The sequence below is a fragment of the Eleutherodactylus coqui genome, chromosome 5 (assembly GCF_035609145.1).
Source record: "Eleutherodactylus coqui strain aEleCoq1 chromosome 5, aEleCoq1.hap1, whole genome shotgun sequence".
NCBI classification, from domain to species: Eukaryota; Metazoa; Chordata; class Amphibia; order Anura; family Eleutherodactylidae; genus Eleutherodactylus; species Eleutherodactylus coqui.
This window is the reverse complement of record NC_089841.1, coordinates 149,242,305-149,258,547: the sequence shown is the minus strand read 5'-3', so window position 1 is coordinate 149,258,547 and position 16,243 is coordinate 149,242,305.

Below are 16,243 nucleotides of genomic sequence, written 5' to 3'. Positions count from 1 at the left end.
TGATACAATATACTGCAATACTTCAGTAAGGCAGAAATGCATGACAGCCCTGCGGGCCTTCAAAAAGCTCCTTCAAAAGGCCGTGAGCTGCCATGATGCTCCATGAAACTAGTAACTCATGATTACGTTGTGCGGGAGACAGAGGAAACTCACTCTCTCTGTTGGGAGCTTTCAATGCTGCTGTCCAATTTGGCAGTGGCATCTAAATGGTTAATAGCTGCGATTGAAGTTATGTCGTTGTTAGCTGTTTAGTCAATCATGGCCCTCGGCGACCATAAAAGGCGAGCTCCCTCCATGTTTTCAATGGGAGCTTTCAATGCTGCTGTCCAATTTGGCAGTGGCATCTAAATGGTTAATAGCTGCGATTGAAGTTATGTCGTTGTTAGCTGTTTAGTCAATCATGGCCCTCGGCGACCATAAAAGGCGAGCTCCCTCCATGTTTTTCGGTTTTGCACTACTTCTTTCAGTTTTGTTATATCCATGCCAGTATCAGCTCTGACAGTATCAGCCATCGTGTTCTTTGGCAGTCAGGTCTTCTTTTACCACTGATCCGTCGAAGTATTATAGATCTTTCTAGCGACTCTGCTCACATTACATGGCCAAAACACGTGAGTCTGAGTCTGAACATCTTGCCCTTCAGTGATATATCGGGTCTTATACGATTCAGGACTTGGATTGGAGTTATAAATGATCACAACTGTTGCAGGCAAGTGTCAGCTGTCAAGGACAGCTTTCACCTATGTGAGAGGAGTGGGTTCGGCTTCTATTCACACTCCTTTCACGGCCTGCTGTGGGAGGGCATACATCTACGCCTTTTAGCATTAATGAGCTGAATACTACTATAAGAGAATACCTCCATTATATGTTGCATGTCAACATTTTTCTAACATAATCTGTGTGTATCCATATAGAATTGAAGGCACATGAAGGTGCAGTACAGCTCTAGAGCTGGCCATAGGCACCATATCACAGCTTCGTACAGTACAGACTGTAATACATCAATGTGCACAGAGTGTAACTGCATCTGTTCTATAGGCATTCCTTTTGTATAAAGGAGTTATAGATGAGATACATCTGTGAATGAAATGTTCTTGTTCAGATATGAGCATGTTGAGAATTGTTGCAAACTCTAAATCTTCAAACTTACTTTTAAAATGTTGAGATATAGTAGGTATTTGTGTTCAATAACAAAAACACATTTCCATATAGTATGTAATGTTAATTAATTTTACAAAAACATATACATTTCCTATTTTCTCTCGATAGAAATTTGCTTATGCAAGCACAGCTGTCTGCAAACAGCTTCCCACCATTATGTTAAGATACAGTCCCCTTGCAGCCAGTATGGATGCTTGTATTTAATGGCACATCTGTGCAATAGTTCTATTAGATTAAGTGGAATAAAAAGATTTTAAGCTATAAATAGTGTTAACTTAGAGTTGTTGGGCAGTGTAAAGTCCTTTTATGAGGATTTCCAAAGACATAAGTCCTTGAGAAGTGTGATCTCCAGGTTTGGTCATTAGTCTTTCTAGCAAATTAATGCGTGAAATGTTTATTTTGCTGCAAAATGTGTCTGAGACTCACCGATGTCAGATAAACAGTAGTTTTGCTTTCTAAACTATGTTCTAGAGCTAGCAGGAATATGGCCTAAACAAACAAGGATGGTAATTAGAATGGCAATGTAAGGAACGTGTTATTTATTTTGCATAAACCCTTCATATGAATTTATCATTAGCAGACGGTCTATGTATAGACAGCAGGTGGATGTAATAAAGTTTGTTCCAAAGTGCTTGAAACAGAAGCTGAATTTGTAGATACAAAAGCAATGATCCTAGAAATAAGTCAGACTAATAAAACATTACTGCACAATTTTACGGCAAGCTATTTCTTTGTTATTCATTATGATACAATAATGCTATGCCAAAAGTCTTGTACCCAATTGCTGAAAACTGTGCTTGGTTCCTGCTGACTGGAGATGACCAACTTATAGAGATGAGCGAGTATACTCGCTAAAGGCAACTGGTCAAGCGGCATTGCCTTTAGCGAGTACCTGCCCGCTCGAGACTGAAGGTTCGGGTGCCGGCGGAGGGCAGGGAGCTGCGAGGAAGAGCGGGGAGGAATGGAGGGGAGATCTCTCTCTCCCTCTCTCTCCCCGGCTCCCTCCTGCTGACTGCCGCTACTCACTGCTTCCCCTCGCCGCCACCCGAACCTTCAGTCTCGAGCGGGCAGGTACTCGCTAAAGGCAATGCTCGCTCGAGCAATTGTCTTTAGCGAGTATACTCGCTCATCTCTACCAACTTATTGAATGATTGCTTTGTTGGCAATTATAGATTAGTTTCTCATTATGGATCTCAAGTTGGACCACACTAGTCACAGTGGTCTGAATTTCAATCTATTATTTTTTACTCCTGCAATAATCTGAACCTACTTTTGTGTTTAGCAAGAGGTTAAATTATAACTACATTGGTTTTGATTTTGAGATATCATACATATTTGATTAGACAGTTAGCCAAACATATTTTACAGCACCTGTAGTCCAAATAACATGAAGTTAAATATGGGATGTTTTCTTTCACCAAAGATGTTCACAATCTAAATTCCCTATCTCAAACAAACATATACACTAGTGTCAAAATCATAGGAAGTCGGATAACCTATCAGTGTTGTTTTTAGAGTAAGAGGGGAAGCCCACACAAATCTATGGAGAAGATACATGCAGATGTTGAAATTCAAACCAGGACCTCAATGCTGCTCGAATACATAAAGGCTGCTTTACACAGGCCGATGATCGCTCAAAGATCTCTCAAACAACAGTTTGAGTGACAGCTTTGAGCAATCATTTTGCGTACATTATTAAGTAGCTTCTCAGCTACTTAAGAACAATTAAGTGTGCAAATGAAGCCTTTCCTGAACATAGTTAATAGCCCAAGGCTATTATTTGTACTCAGATCCTTTGTTCTCCATGGGGAAACAATGCTATCAGCACTCCCCGTGAAGAACTACTGATAAAAGTGAAGGACAATTTTTAGGTTAGCTTGAATTTAACGATCAGCTAACAGTGCCTGAAAAGCAGACAATGGGTGCATGTTTACACGCATCGATAATCACTAAAACGATTGCCGATCAGCGTTTTTTTAGCGATCATCAACTAGTGTAAATGGGCCTTTAGTAATCACTGAGTCATTGTGCTGCCCATAAATTTTTTCTAATGTTAGAGTGCACATTAAAACATATTACATTTACCTTTGCCCGATGTACCCAAAATGAAGCAAAACATTTATCTGAAACCATTGTGGGCAGTGCATCTGTGTCTTGTTTAAATATACATACCATATTCCCTAAACCAAACCCCTTTGTACTACACCTGATACCATGCTCATACTGACTGCAATCCCTGCTAGCCACCATCAACCACCCCTGGCAGTCACACCGATTCAGCCACCACATGGCTTAAGTCTGTCCATTGTCTATAAGTATAGCATCCCACACTCTGTACCTTGCGATGCCATGCACATGTCCAGACCCTTTCTCTTCTGGATCACCCCATTACTTGTAGTATGTAAGCTCATTGGAGCAGGGCACTCACCCCTACTGTTTCAATCAATTGATTTCTACATGTAACCATGGTTTTTGTGTTTTTGTACTTTTATTAATATGTATCCCCTGTTTTTGTAAGCGCTGCGGAATATGTTGGCGCTATATAAATAAAGATTATTATATACATCAAATGGACACTTTATTAGAGACCTATGTAATAGCTCATTGAACCTCCTTTAGCTTTATCTAGTTGCAGAATGTTTTTGAAAAAAAGTGTGAAACAAATCCCCGGAAACTACACCAAATGTGAAATCATCTGTACAGTATTTTTGTGAGGGTTAGATACAATTTTTTTCCTTCCAATTACAGTGGGGAAAATGCACACTCACAGAATGCCTTCTCTCAAAATATACAATTAAAATTGGTGCAAAGGATTATTTGGAGTTCCAACTTTCAAATTCTTTCTAATTAGTTGCGTAACTACAGTAGTTGCAGCAAAAAATGTATCAGAAATCAGTGTAAAAGTTTTTGTTTCAGTATACATTGAATGATCATTTGACTGTGTTGGACCTTCTTTGGCCTTCAAAACCACAACGGTTCATCATAGTGTCTATCTACAGATACCAGAGGAGCCATTGTATGCCAAAAAACACTTCCTACACAACTCTTCATGAAATTACTCTACCTTCACCATCCTGAACTGTTGACACCTGACAGGAAGGGTTCTGGATTCATCTGATCAGGCATTGTTTGTCCACTGCTCAGTAGTCCAAATTTTCATTCTCAGTTTCCCACTGGAGCCTTGACTTTTTGTCTTAGACATCAATGACACTCAAACTGATAGTCTACTGTTATAGTCCATCCACGCTAAGGAAAGAAGAGATATGCATTCGGACTTGTTAATTGGAACACCAGCATTGTATCCAGCTTAAATTTGCTTGACTGAGTACCATCTATTCATAAGGGTAATTCTTGACGTTCTTCTCTGACCCCTGTGACTGACAAGTTGTTTCTCTCCATAGGATCCCCTTTCGATGGATCTTTTTCTTTGATCACACAATTTTCTGTGTACTATCAATACTGTTGCATGATAAAACTCCACAAGGTTGGCAGTTTTTGAAATACTGGCCCTGGGTATCCTGGTAACTGAAGTTACTCAAATCACTCCATTTTCCCATGCTAGTGTAGATTAACAGTGAAACTGTTCCATGGAGAATTTTTTCATTTGATTTCATTCTGTACTATGGGGCCGAATCTCGAATTTCGATACTGGGAAGCTCCAGTCTGGAAAAGGCCAGTGTCGCTAGCAAAGCAGCCATTCAGTGTAATATTTTATATTGTGGTTTTCCAAGCTGTCTTAGACCTATAGTTATTTTTATTTATGTGCCATATTTGGGGAATAAAGCACATATTTGATATTACTAAATACAAGGAGGTTTTGCATGTACTGTTCTAGGTTTTGTTGCTACTGCTAACAAAGTATTTGAAAATTGAATTTCTCAGTACTTTTTCTCACTTCTGAAAATGCGATGTGAAGTTACTATAACACACAAGCTGTACCATCTAAATGAACTGTTGCAAAATTGCAATAATTGTCCAATCAGAAGTATGGCATAGTACATCATAGCATCAGGATTTTCCGGCAGTGAAAGAAGCACAGTTTACAATTTAATGTTAAAATTCTGGCATGTTACCCAGTTGCTGAACAAAAAGGAATTGAAGAAGAGTCAGAAATGATCTCTGGAAGCCAGCCCCATCATCTTCTCTCTGGAATCTGGAACTGGAAGTGGTGTTAATGCACAACCAACCCTTTTACTACATACAAATGACATCTCCAGACTTCTAATGTGTAAGATGCTAATTAAACCAGTTTTTGCGTAGTTACTACAGGGAACTGTTTTACCCAAATTTACATATAAAATCATTATTTATCTAAATACTAGTACATTTTTTTAGCAAAATTCGATTTGTAACTCATAATAGAAGCACTCAAAATATTTTTAGAATTACCTCTCTCGCCCACCAAGCTGGGAGATGGCAGAAGCTCCTGTGGCCCTCAAGGTCTGTACGGACAGTGGAAGTCAGGTCACTGCTGTAATCAATCAGAGGCTGCAGAATCACCATTCCAAACTCTTGGCATCATGGCTCCCAGGATGAGAGCACTGATGCCAGGAGAATCGGTGATAACACTGCAGCTTCTTATTGGTTCTGGTGGTTACCTGATTTCCATCGACTGTACAGACCAGGATGGCTGCAGGAACTGCTGCGCTGGGCAGGGGAGAGAGGCGAGTATTGCTTTGTTTGTAATTTTATAGCATGGACAGCTGTTAAACATTTTTTAGAGTCAGATAAACCCTTCAAATTATGACTCACGGTCTGTACTTTCCCAGTTCTCTACTTTTCAGTGTTGCTGTGATGTATTTCCAGGTATGGGGGGGGGGGGGGGGGGGAATCAACCCAACCCCAAATTTAATGCCTTGCTGAGCAGAGCTGAGGTACCACATTGACTAGTCCAGCTTTACAGATGCTGAGCAGAGACAGCAGTTGAAAAGCAATCTCCCTATGCAGATTTATAAATCTATGCTAGATCTATAAAATTAAAGTAAATGTTATGACACTTCATTACATGCCACACAAATTAAAGAAGTATTAACTGAAGATTATTTAGGTGATATTTCATTTACAAACATAAATTTTGTGTGTGTGTAAAGACTCATATAATGGGAAAATTACTAGACAGAGCACTACAGGAACTATAGTAGAAACCAACAGATGTTAGGTAACCAGCAGCAAATCTCCACTCTCATTGCTACCGTGCTCCTCAGATTTGTCCAGCTTTATGTATGGCTGAATGCCCATGGCCGGGTTGGATTCTGACTACGAGACCTCGCAGTTGAATGGGACCCTGTGCCCCAGCATTGACCCACGCGTACCTGTTGCTGTCTTCTTCATTCTGTTCTGCGGAAGTGCAGGCTGGCGCACCACTGCACATGCGCATTGTATGGAGTCGAGCTGGCGATGATGTGGATCCGCCGCTACTCACCGCCGGACAGGCTGCTCCCATCGACTGCAATGGAAGCCGTCCGTGCAAGCCTGTGCGAGGCTCACACTAGAATAGGACATGCTGCGATTTTCCCCCCACGAGTGGAAAATCGCAGTTAATTTATACTGATGGGCATAGAAAAGCGTTTTGCTTAGCATGTCCTAGTGGGCAGTATTCGCTGCGGGATCCAGAGGCGAATGCTTGCTCCGGATCGCGCAGTGAAAGTACACCAGTGTGCACTGGGCCTACACAACCATGTTATTTATGACACTAAACAATTTAACTAAACTTTTCTTACCATATGGTAAAACTGGTACCTAATTCATAAATGTTTTGTCTGGATCAACGCAGAGAAACTAGTCTGGATTGGGTAAATATGTAAAGTCTTTTCTCTATGCTTTCTAAGTTTGCAATTATATAGCTACCGGTATGTTATGATGATACATTGTCAATATCTCTGAATTAAAAATAATTCATAGTATGTAGGTAAGTGTTGGTTCATGGCCACAAACAGTTCTCTTACCCTGAGTATCTACAGTGATTTTTTTTTTTATTTTTCTCTCTGTTTGGTGTCCTAATATGAGATAATTAGACTTTCAGCTAGGATTTCAAGTTTGTAAAATATTAAACTTGAGAAATTTATGAAAACTATTTCAAAATAGTCCTGATTCCCCTTGCAACTGTTCAGATATTTATTTTGCTTTATAACATTAATGCTTCCTTCAAATATACTTTATTGATGCCATTTTCGGGAGGCTTGTGCAAAACACTTAATTTCATGTGTTCTTTTACAAGTGTTCATTTTTGAAATGTGTTGTTTTTTTGCCTGGCATCTTTCTTCTATGGACAAAACAATAAAAAAAAACCACCTGAAACAAATGCCATACCTAGACTATGCCATGTGTTGACATAACAGTCAGTGACTCAACAAACACACTGAAAGTGAAGAAACATGACACAAAAATGTGTGTAAATATTTCCCAAATGGACAAAATCCAACTTGAACTGCAGAATTCGTCTTTATAAAATGCACTCTATAAAACATCTCTCTACACATTTCAAACCATTACAAGTTTTTAATCACAGCTTGTATCACTGCACAAAATGAATCTCTTATATATTCAGGCGTCATTAATTCTTTATGTGCCAGAGAATAATTGACAATGGTATTTTTATACATCAAAAACACATATCAAGCGATACCTCAATATAGATTAGACAAATCATACTTGTAGTCCAATCCTCTTGGGAAGCAAGTGTCCGTTGTTAAAATCCCAAAGGATTCTCATTTCAGCAGGGTTCATTCCAAATCTCCATAATGGCCAGTGACCAATGATGAGGAGAGATTTGAGAACTGAATAGAGGTTTCTATATAAGAGTTTAATTTTGTACAGCAATACAAGCATATGCATTTTTTTAAATATTCTAAATGAAGAGGTGGTTTTTTTGAAGATGAGTGCTGGAGTTCGACTTGGGCTTGGTCCGTTCATAAGATTGCCTATGACTGTTGTGGCAGGCCTCTCCCTTGCACCGTCACTCTAAATGTGGAGATCCAAGAAGATATTGTTGGTTAGATAACACAATAGTGCAAATTCTTAAATTGGACCCTACTGCAAAAGTGATTGTCAGTCCAAAATTAAATGACAAAATAATGTACCCTCCAAAGGTGTCCCAAGGCTTTATGTGTTTAGCTAAAGCTTGCTATATTATATGTATATATAGACAATTACCTGTTAAATTCCTTAAAATTGAATACTGATGCTGGAGTTGCTGCCCACCACCACTGCGATGGCATAACACATCATCAGCACATAAAGAAGGGTAGCAATAAGTGGTACAAAAAACAGCCATCCAACAGATGTGGAGTCTTTGTTAAGCATTTGTATGCCAATGAGGGAATAAAGGCGGATCCTGCTGGATGACTGGTTTTTGCACCATTTATTGCTGCCCTTCTTCTAAATTTACTATGCTGTATTGGATTTGGATCTGATCCATTTTATGGCATGCATGAAGGATCTCCTCTCCATAATTGGAATTGTGGTGAGTGTTGCTGACTTAGACAAATCTTTGACTACATCATCAGCACATGCCCCTCCAGTTTATCACTGGCCACTGCAGACACATGCCATTCTTACTGGCATCACTATTTCTGCTAGAATTAAAATAGCTGCTAGGGACAATGGAGCATCAGCGCTGGACTGTAGATTGCTTAACAGTGGACTTTTGTTTATTTGTGTAATTTCAACATGTATTCCACAACCAGATTAAAAGGTAATATTTGGCCTTGACATAATGGTAATGATGCTGGGGCCAAAAATGAACTATTGCATGAGGGCCCATAAGTATTCAGCTATGCGCCTGTCACTGATCAATGTTTGATGACTTATTATTGTATTAGTATGTTCAATCTGGTGAGAAATCCTTTAAGAAATAAGTTCTGAAATAATTTTTAACTTACCTTATGTAATTCTTATTTGTGGTGTAGATATTACCAAGAGTATCGTTCTAATATATAAATTTATATTCTACAAGCATTCTAATGTGCTGTTTATTTGTTTTTGTCATTACCATAATTATTCTTCAGGCAATTTTGCCTTTACTTACCAAGAAGTGGATTAAATCTTATATTCAAAGCTAGACATAATTTCCTTTCTTGAACTCACTCATTGGATTGTATATGTATATGCTTCTTACTTAGAAAAATTGATTATTGATAATAGCGTCATAATTCATCAGTATCAATAGCCCATCAATTTTGCACATTTATATTATTCATTTTCTTTTTATTTACAACATGATATATCTCATATAAGCAGAAAGCACAGATTTTTTAAAATAAATTTTAACTATAGAGTTAAAGAGTATATTTTAAAGTTTAAATTATTTATTTAACCTAAGGTACTTTATACAGGATGAGCAAAAAGGGACGCAACTGGATACCAACTGTAACTAAACCTGTTAGGCCGCCTGCAGACGAGTGTGTCGGATCCGGCGGTGAGGATTCTCGCCGTGGGACCCGACCCGAGCGCCTGCAGGGACCAGCGCGCACTCACCCGCTGGCTGTTTGATGCGCAGACCGGAGTCAGTGGCGGGCGAATGACGTGCCGCGGCCAAACCCCGTCCGTGTGCATAGGATTGCGTCTGTTAACGCAATCCTATGCAGGCTTCCAGTGGCGGAAATCCCGCCGCAGAATTTCCGCTTGTGTGCAGGCGCCCTTAAATGGATCCATCAAAAAAATTATACTGTTGGTATACAATTGCATACCGTTGGCATTTTTTTCATCAAACAGCTTCAAATGTATAAACATACGCCAACATGTACCAGTACTTCTGAATTCATCTACTATTGACTTCCTTCTTAAAAAAAACATACTTTTTGTGTTGTTTTGAAAATCAACATAGCAACCTACACTTTTCTATGTAGCCAGAAAAAGGAATCCAGATGTAAATCTGCCAGAATTTAACACTTTGGACATATGTCTGTCCCATAGTATTCTATGGGTATAATACAGTATATGTCTGGATACTGTACTCTTTTCTCTATCATATGGCACAAACTATTATGGCCAAACATGGTATAAATAGAGCATTAAACTGTCTATGATTTTATACTGAATGTATAACCATTGTTGTAACTTTTATGTCTGAGCCAAACACCAAAAACACCTCATCTGGATCGGACATAATAGTTCTCCAAAAGACTTGATATACACACTAGTTATAACTTCGAGAACAAAACGATTAATAACAAAACTAAACAATGGGGAAAAGAGAAACTCACTTTGTCATACTAATTTGGGAAAACCCTGCCTAAAACTGGGATGATAGTTCTGACAAGAGTGGCCCCATATCCAGAAACAGGGGGTTACCTGGACTATCCCTTACTGGTAAAGGGGGTTTGCAACTGACAGATGTAAATATCAATATTAACAACAGCACTAAACATATATAAAATACCAGATATTAAGTATTAACACCAGGGTTTTATCTTAGTCAGAGATGGCATCCAGAGGACGTAGACCAGACCGAAACTCCACTATGAAGAGGAATAAGCGGTGGTCTCTCAGAGGAGGGCTCAGAATATATATGCTACTATCATGGTTGATTGCCTGACCAAGGGAAACCACCTCCATGCTGACTAATCAAACTCAGTACCAGCAGATGTATGTTTACATGTTGACGTCTGGTGCCGAATAACAGGGCGCATGCGCCAAAGCCACATAGGCCAGGCTGACATCATGATGTCAGCCCGCACATGCTTCTGTACCACGGCTGTTGCACTGCAACACTGTAACAAGCTTATAATGCTAATATATTTAGACATTACAAGAAATGTTTATACAAACTAGACTTGCAGACTATTTACATACTCTTCCAATATTCTTAGAAGATAAAATAATAAAATCCAAATTATTATTTTTATGCATGTGTGAATTACATTGCAAATACATGATATATTTTTATTTGTTGATTGATGTCAAAGGGGATATTTGAATTCTTTTGACATCGTAGTGTTTAATATCCATACACCTGCTGCTCATTGGATTCCACTGGTACCATATGCGTATTTTGTTTCATCTTACTGACCTTAACCCATTCACTGTTAGAACGCCGCTTCAATAAACCAACTAGACCATCTGTCAGGATATTACATAAGTCAAGCGACCGACAAATAAATAAAGCAAATTAGATTTAGCATAATTATATCTCTCTTTCAATAATAAACCATTATCCTCCTAAACATAGCCAAAAAGGAAGTCACCTGAAATCATCATTAAATGTAGGACATGCTTTTATAGGCTTTATTGTTTCACTGGTGCCCATTAGGCAAATATTATCAACAAGAATTACATTAACAGAATGGATTGCTTGAAGTAATAGTAATGAGACACAACAGCAGCCCGGTGTAATTCATTCTTTACTTTGTTTTTGCTCACTTCATTTAGTCTTGGTTGCTGAGGCGTAAAATGCTAGAAGTGTTTTGATTCTATGATTTTAATGAGATTGGGGCTGACGATTAAAGCCTATGGTGAAAGTCATACTACTGAGAAATATAATATGAGTTTGGTTTTGATGTCCTGCGAGGATACATTAAGGGCTTATTCAGACAAATGTATTTTCCATCCACGTACTGTCCACATATTTGACAGACAGCACATGGACACATTATAGATTATGAGGCTATACACATGAGCTCTTTTTCATACACACCATCTTTCCACGTGACAAAAATCGCTACATGTCCTATTCTCTATCATTTCTTGGATGATAAAACGGCAACAGATCAGGCAGCACGCAGACAGGTATCTGTGTGCTCTCTGATGCGAGTTGCGCCTGAGACTCTGGAGTGCAACTTGCACCCATCTATTTGAATAAGCTCTAAGAATAAGTGAATTTACACACATCACACCCATTAGACCCTTTATAGAAATTTGTAACTTCATGCCAAAATATCTGTTGGCACTGTTTACTGTTTATTTAGTTTTAAATGTTGAAGAGTTTATTAAAACTTCATTGAAACTTTGAAGTAATCTTCTAAAATAATAAAAATGAAGTAAAAAAGGCAAATACGTTTTTCTTGTAAGTATTTTGTTATGTACATTTGTTGGCAGATTTAGAATAAGCCCTGTTGATATACTTAGGATATATTGTCATGTATGATCTAACTAGTTGATATTACTGAAGACGAGTAATTTTCTGAACTAAGTATGGGGTAAAACTGGAGGACAGATAACTGAGATATCTATGATCAAACATAGGTGACTGGAATGGATGAATACTTGGGAATGTGATTTTGACTGGCCATTCAAGCTAAGCATTTGACTTGAAAAGTGCAAACCTATTATAGGAGAGAAGTCAGGAATCTGTCTGAGATGAAAAAAGCATGTACAGAATGGGAGGAATTGGGCTAAACAGCAGCACATGTGAAAAAGACTTGGGCATACTAATAATTCACAGACTGAACATGAGTCAACAGTGTGATGCAGTAGCAAAAAAGGCAAACACAATTCTGGGATGTATTAAGAGAAGCATAGAGTCTAGATCACGTGAGATTATTATCATCCTCTACTCTTCGTTAGTCAGACCTTATCTGGAATACTGTGTCCAGTTTTGGGCACCCCAATTAAAAAAAGACATAGACAAACTGGAGCAAGTTCAGAGAAGAGCGGTCTGCAAATCATGCTCTATAAGGAATGGTTAAAAGGTCTGAGAATGTTTAGCTTGCAAAAAGAAGGTTGAGAGGAGACTTAATAGCTATCTACAAATATCTGAAGGGCTGTTACAGTGCAGAGGGATCAATCCTATTCTCATTTGCACAAGGAAAGACTAGAAGCAATGGGATGAAACTGAAAGGGAGGAGATACGGATTAGATATAAAAGAAAACTTTTTAATAGTGAAGGTGATCAATGAGTGGAACCAAGAACAGAACCACTAAGTACACATCCACTACAGAGCTCAGAGCTACAGGACACCAGCCAGTACATAGAGATTATAATTTCACCCAAATGAGCCGGTTTAAATAACCTTTCAAAGAAACTGATAGCAGACTGGACTGAAAGATAGCCCAATAAGCCTATCAGCGCTGGAACTGAAGAGAGATATTAATCTCTCACTGTCCAGCGCAGAATAAGCATGCACCATCCCATGCATCACATGGTCCACAAAATACAAGGTCACATACTGCTAGGGTGTATTTACATGGGTGAATTTCACTCAAGAGTTCCAATAGCGATATGGACAGAACTCGCACGTGTTAATAGCACATTAATTTCAATGTGTTTATTCACATGACTGATTTTTCTCTCGCAGAAATTCTATATGTCCTATATTTAGGTGATATCTCATAAGGAATCGCCCATTATTTCCTATGAGCTCTTTAAAAAAAAATAATGCAATTTCTAATCAAGTGTGATTTTTTACCATTGAACACTATTAGAAGCACTTGTGATTTGTTTACACGTGTGAAATATGCATCTTGCTTGCACCCAAAATCGTAATTTTATAAGCGTGATATCGGTCCAAGTTTTACTGAAGAAAAAATAAAAAGTTAGGACCTGTGGAACAGAGAAGGGGAAAAGAATTTACTAGTACTTAAGGCTAAAAATAGTTAAGGGTTTCTAATGTGTCTATGTTTTGTGATCATACTGGACAGCTACAATGTTCCTGTCAGGGTAAAAGTATTTTGAAGCGTTGAATATAAATCACTAAGATTACATTCAGTTGTTCAGAGTGCTGGGAATTACTAATAGCTTTGAATTACAGATAGAAATATATTTAAAATACACCCGAACACTTGAAGTAACACAGCAAGCTTTGTATGTTGCCTGGATTTGACATCCAGATTTTAAAGTGCCATTTGCACACACAGCCTTGTCAAGGTGGAGCTTAGATTGGGCTATGTAAAAACTCAAAAAGATTAAAGGGGTTGGCTGCTTTCTAGAATATACCTGAAACTTTCCTAAAAATAAAAAACTACGATATTTATTTATACCACATTTTCTTAAGTCCTGCTTCCCCATTGTAGAATGGGAGTGCATATAAGCAATCTGAGCAACACTAATGGAGGTTACAGTCATGCATTATATCACGTGAGTGTTCTACCTGCACTGTCTACTGCTTGCGTATGTGCAGACTTATACAAGCTAATATATTCAAATTCTACACTAGTCGTGAAAGAACTATCAATTAGGCTCAATGCAGACAGCCGGATTTGTGTTACGGAATCCAGAGCGGGCGTCTGCCTCTGGATTCTGCTGCAAATACCTGCCATAAGTATACAATGTAAAAGCCTGTTTTCATGCCAATGAGCGGAAATCAATTGTGATTTCCATTGATGAAGTCAATGGAAGCTGTCCCATCTGTGGCCCATCTGCAAATGAATTGCGGACGGGCCATAGATTCCGCAGGAAAGCAGGAGTTTAAAAATAACTTAACAGCGCATGTGTGGTGGCACGCCAGCCGTGGCTTCCGCACACGTCCACAATAAAGAAAAGAGAAGACTCGGACAGGTAAGCAGAAGACCCAGATGGGTAAGCAGGGGTCCCTGGTTGGATTCCGCTGCGGGATCCCGCATATGGAATGGGACCTGGCTGTGTGCATTCAGCCTTAATTTGAGCCAGACAGGGAGAAGCAGGAGCAACCCAGTAGAAACTACTCTTGATCTTTGTCTTTTTAAAACCATGTTTTCTCTGAAATGGCACAATGTTTCAGAGTAAATCAATGGGGTAGATTTACTATTGAAAATGTGCCAGTTTTCTGGAGTAAATTGCACCAGAAGACAGTTTTACATGCTTTGCGCGACGTTTATGATGTGTTTTAGATTATTTCAGACACCTTTTTAGTTGCGTCCAAAGAGGAGGTGTGAATTTACGAGAAGGGGCATGGCTTCATAGAAAAGGTGTGTGGCTTAAATATGGCTTAAATTAAGTGAATTAATGGGTGGTTTAAAGTTAGACAAAGGTGTTTAAAGATGCACAAGATTTATCATTCAGTATAAGCCACTGTGATAAATCTGGCACATTTTAAGACTATCAGGCTAGTCTAAGTTTGCGTTGTCTAATTATTAGACAGGTTTAGTGACTATGCTTTTTTGTTCTTTGTAATGAAAGAACTTGCCGCAACCCTATAGACTACAGGTACTGAATACACTAAAATTATACTGTGTTCCACATTTCCATATAGAGTCAAGTGGCTAAAAGAATTTCTTACTATGTGTGAGCTCGTATTTTTTATGTGCACACCTTGTTACCCCCATATCACAAGTAAGCATGGCATGAACTGAAGTTGCACCTGACTTTTTAGGTTTTCAGTTCGGTCAGATTACAAAAATTCCTACGCTTTACATAAAAAGCACATTATGATAATTTATTAAAACACTGATAGTCACACCCCCTTCTTAATTCGTATTGAATTAATACTGAAATAATTGGGTTAGGACTGCCCAATCTAATCTTTGAAAAATTATCATGAATCAGAACAGCTGATTCTAACTCCCATTACGAGGTAGAAGTGCCAGCAAGTGAGCTATCACACTTGGTCTTCCTTCAATGCAGGAGGGGGAGAAGACAGAGAATCACAAAGAGAACATAACATATCCATGCTGATATTCTTCTTGAACAGATTTGAATCTAAGAAGCCAGCAGTGCAAGGAAACTGTGCTAGTGAACCACCATGCTTGTTCTTCCTTCTTTCTTCTTCATCAGGTGGAGAAGTAGAAGCAGAAAATTAAGGACAAGAAAAGGGAGAAGGAGAAGACATATAGAAGGAGAAGGGGAGGAGATAGGGAAGAAAGTTGAAAAGATTGTCTTTCTTCTCCTTCTTTTTCTCATTCTCCTCCTCCAGAGAAGAATAAACAGGAGGAGTAGGAAGGTAGAAGCTTGGTGGCTAGCACAGTTGCCTCTTAGTGCTGGGGTTCTAGGTACATATTTGATTATGGACAACATCTGAATGGAGTTTATATGTTCGCCTTGCATTTATTATTATTGTTGTTCTCCATCTTCTCCTCCTCTGGAGATGGGAGAAGAAATGAGATGTGTGCTCACTCAGTTGTTAGCACTGCTGCCTTGCGTTGCTTGAGTTGTAGGTTCAAAAAAGTTCAAGGACAACATCTGGATGTTATTTTTACATTGTGTGTATTCTTCCTGTCCTTCCCTTTCTCTGGA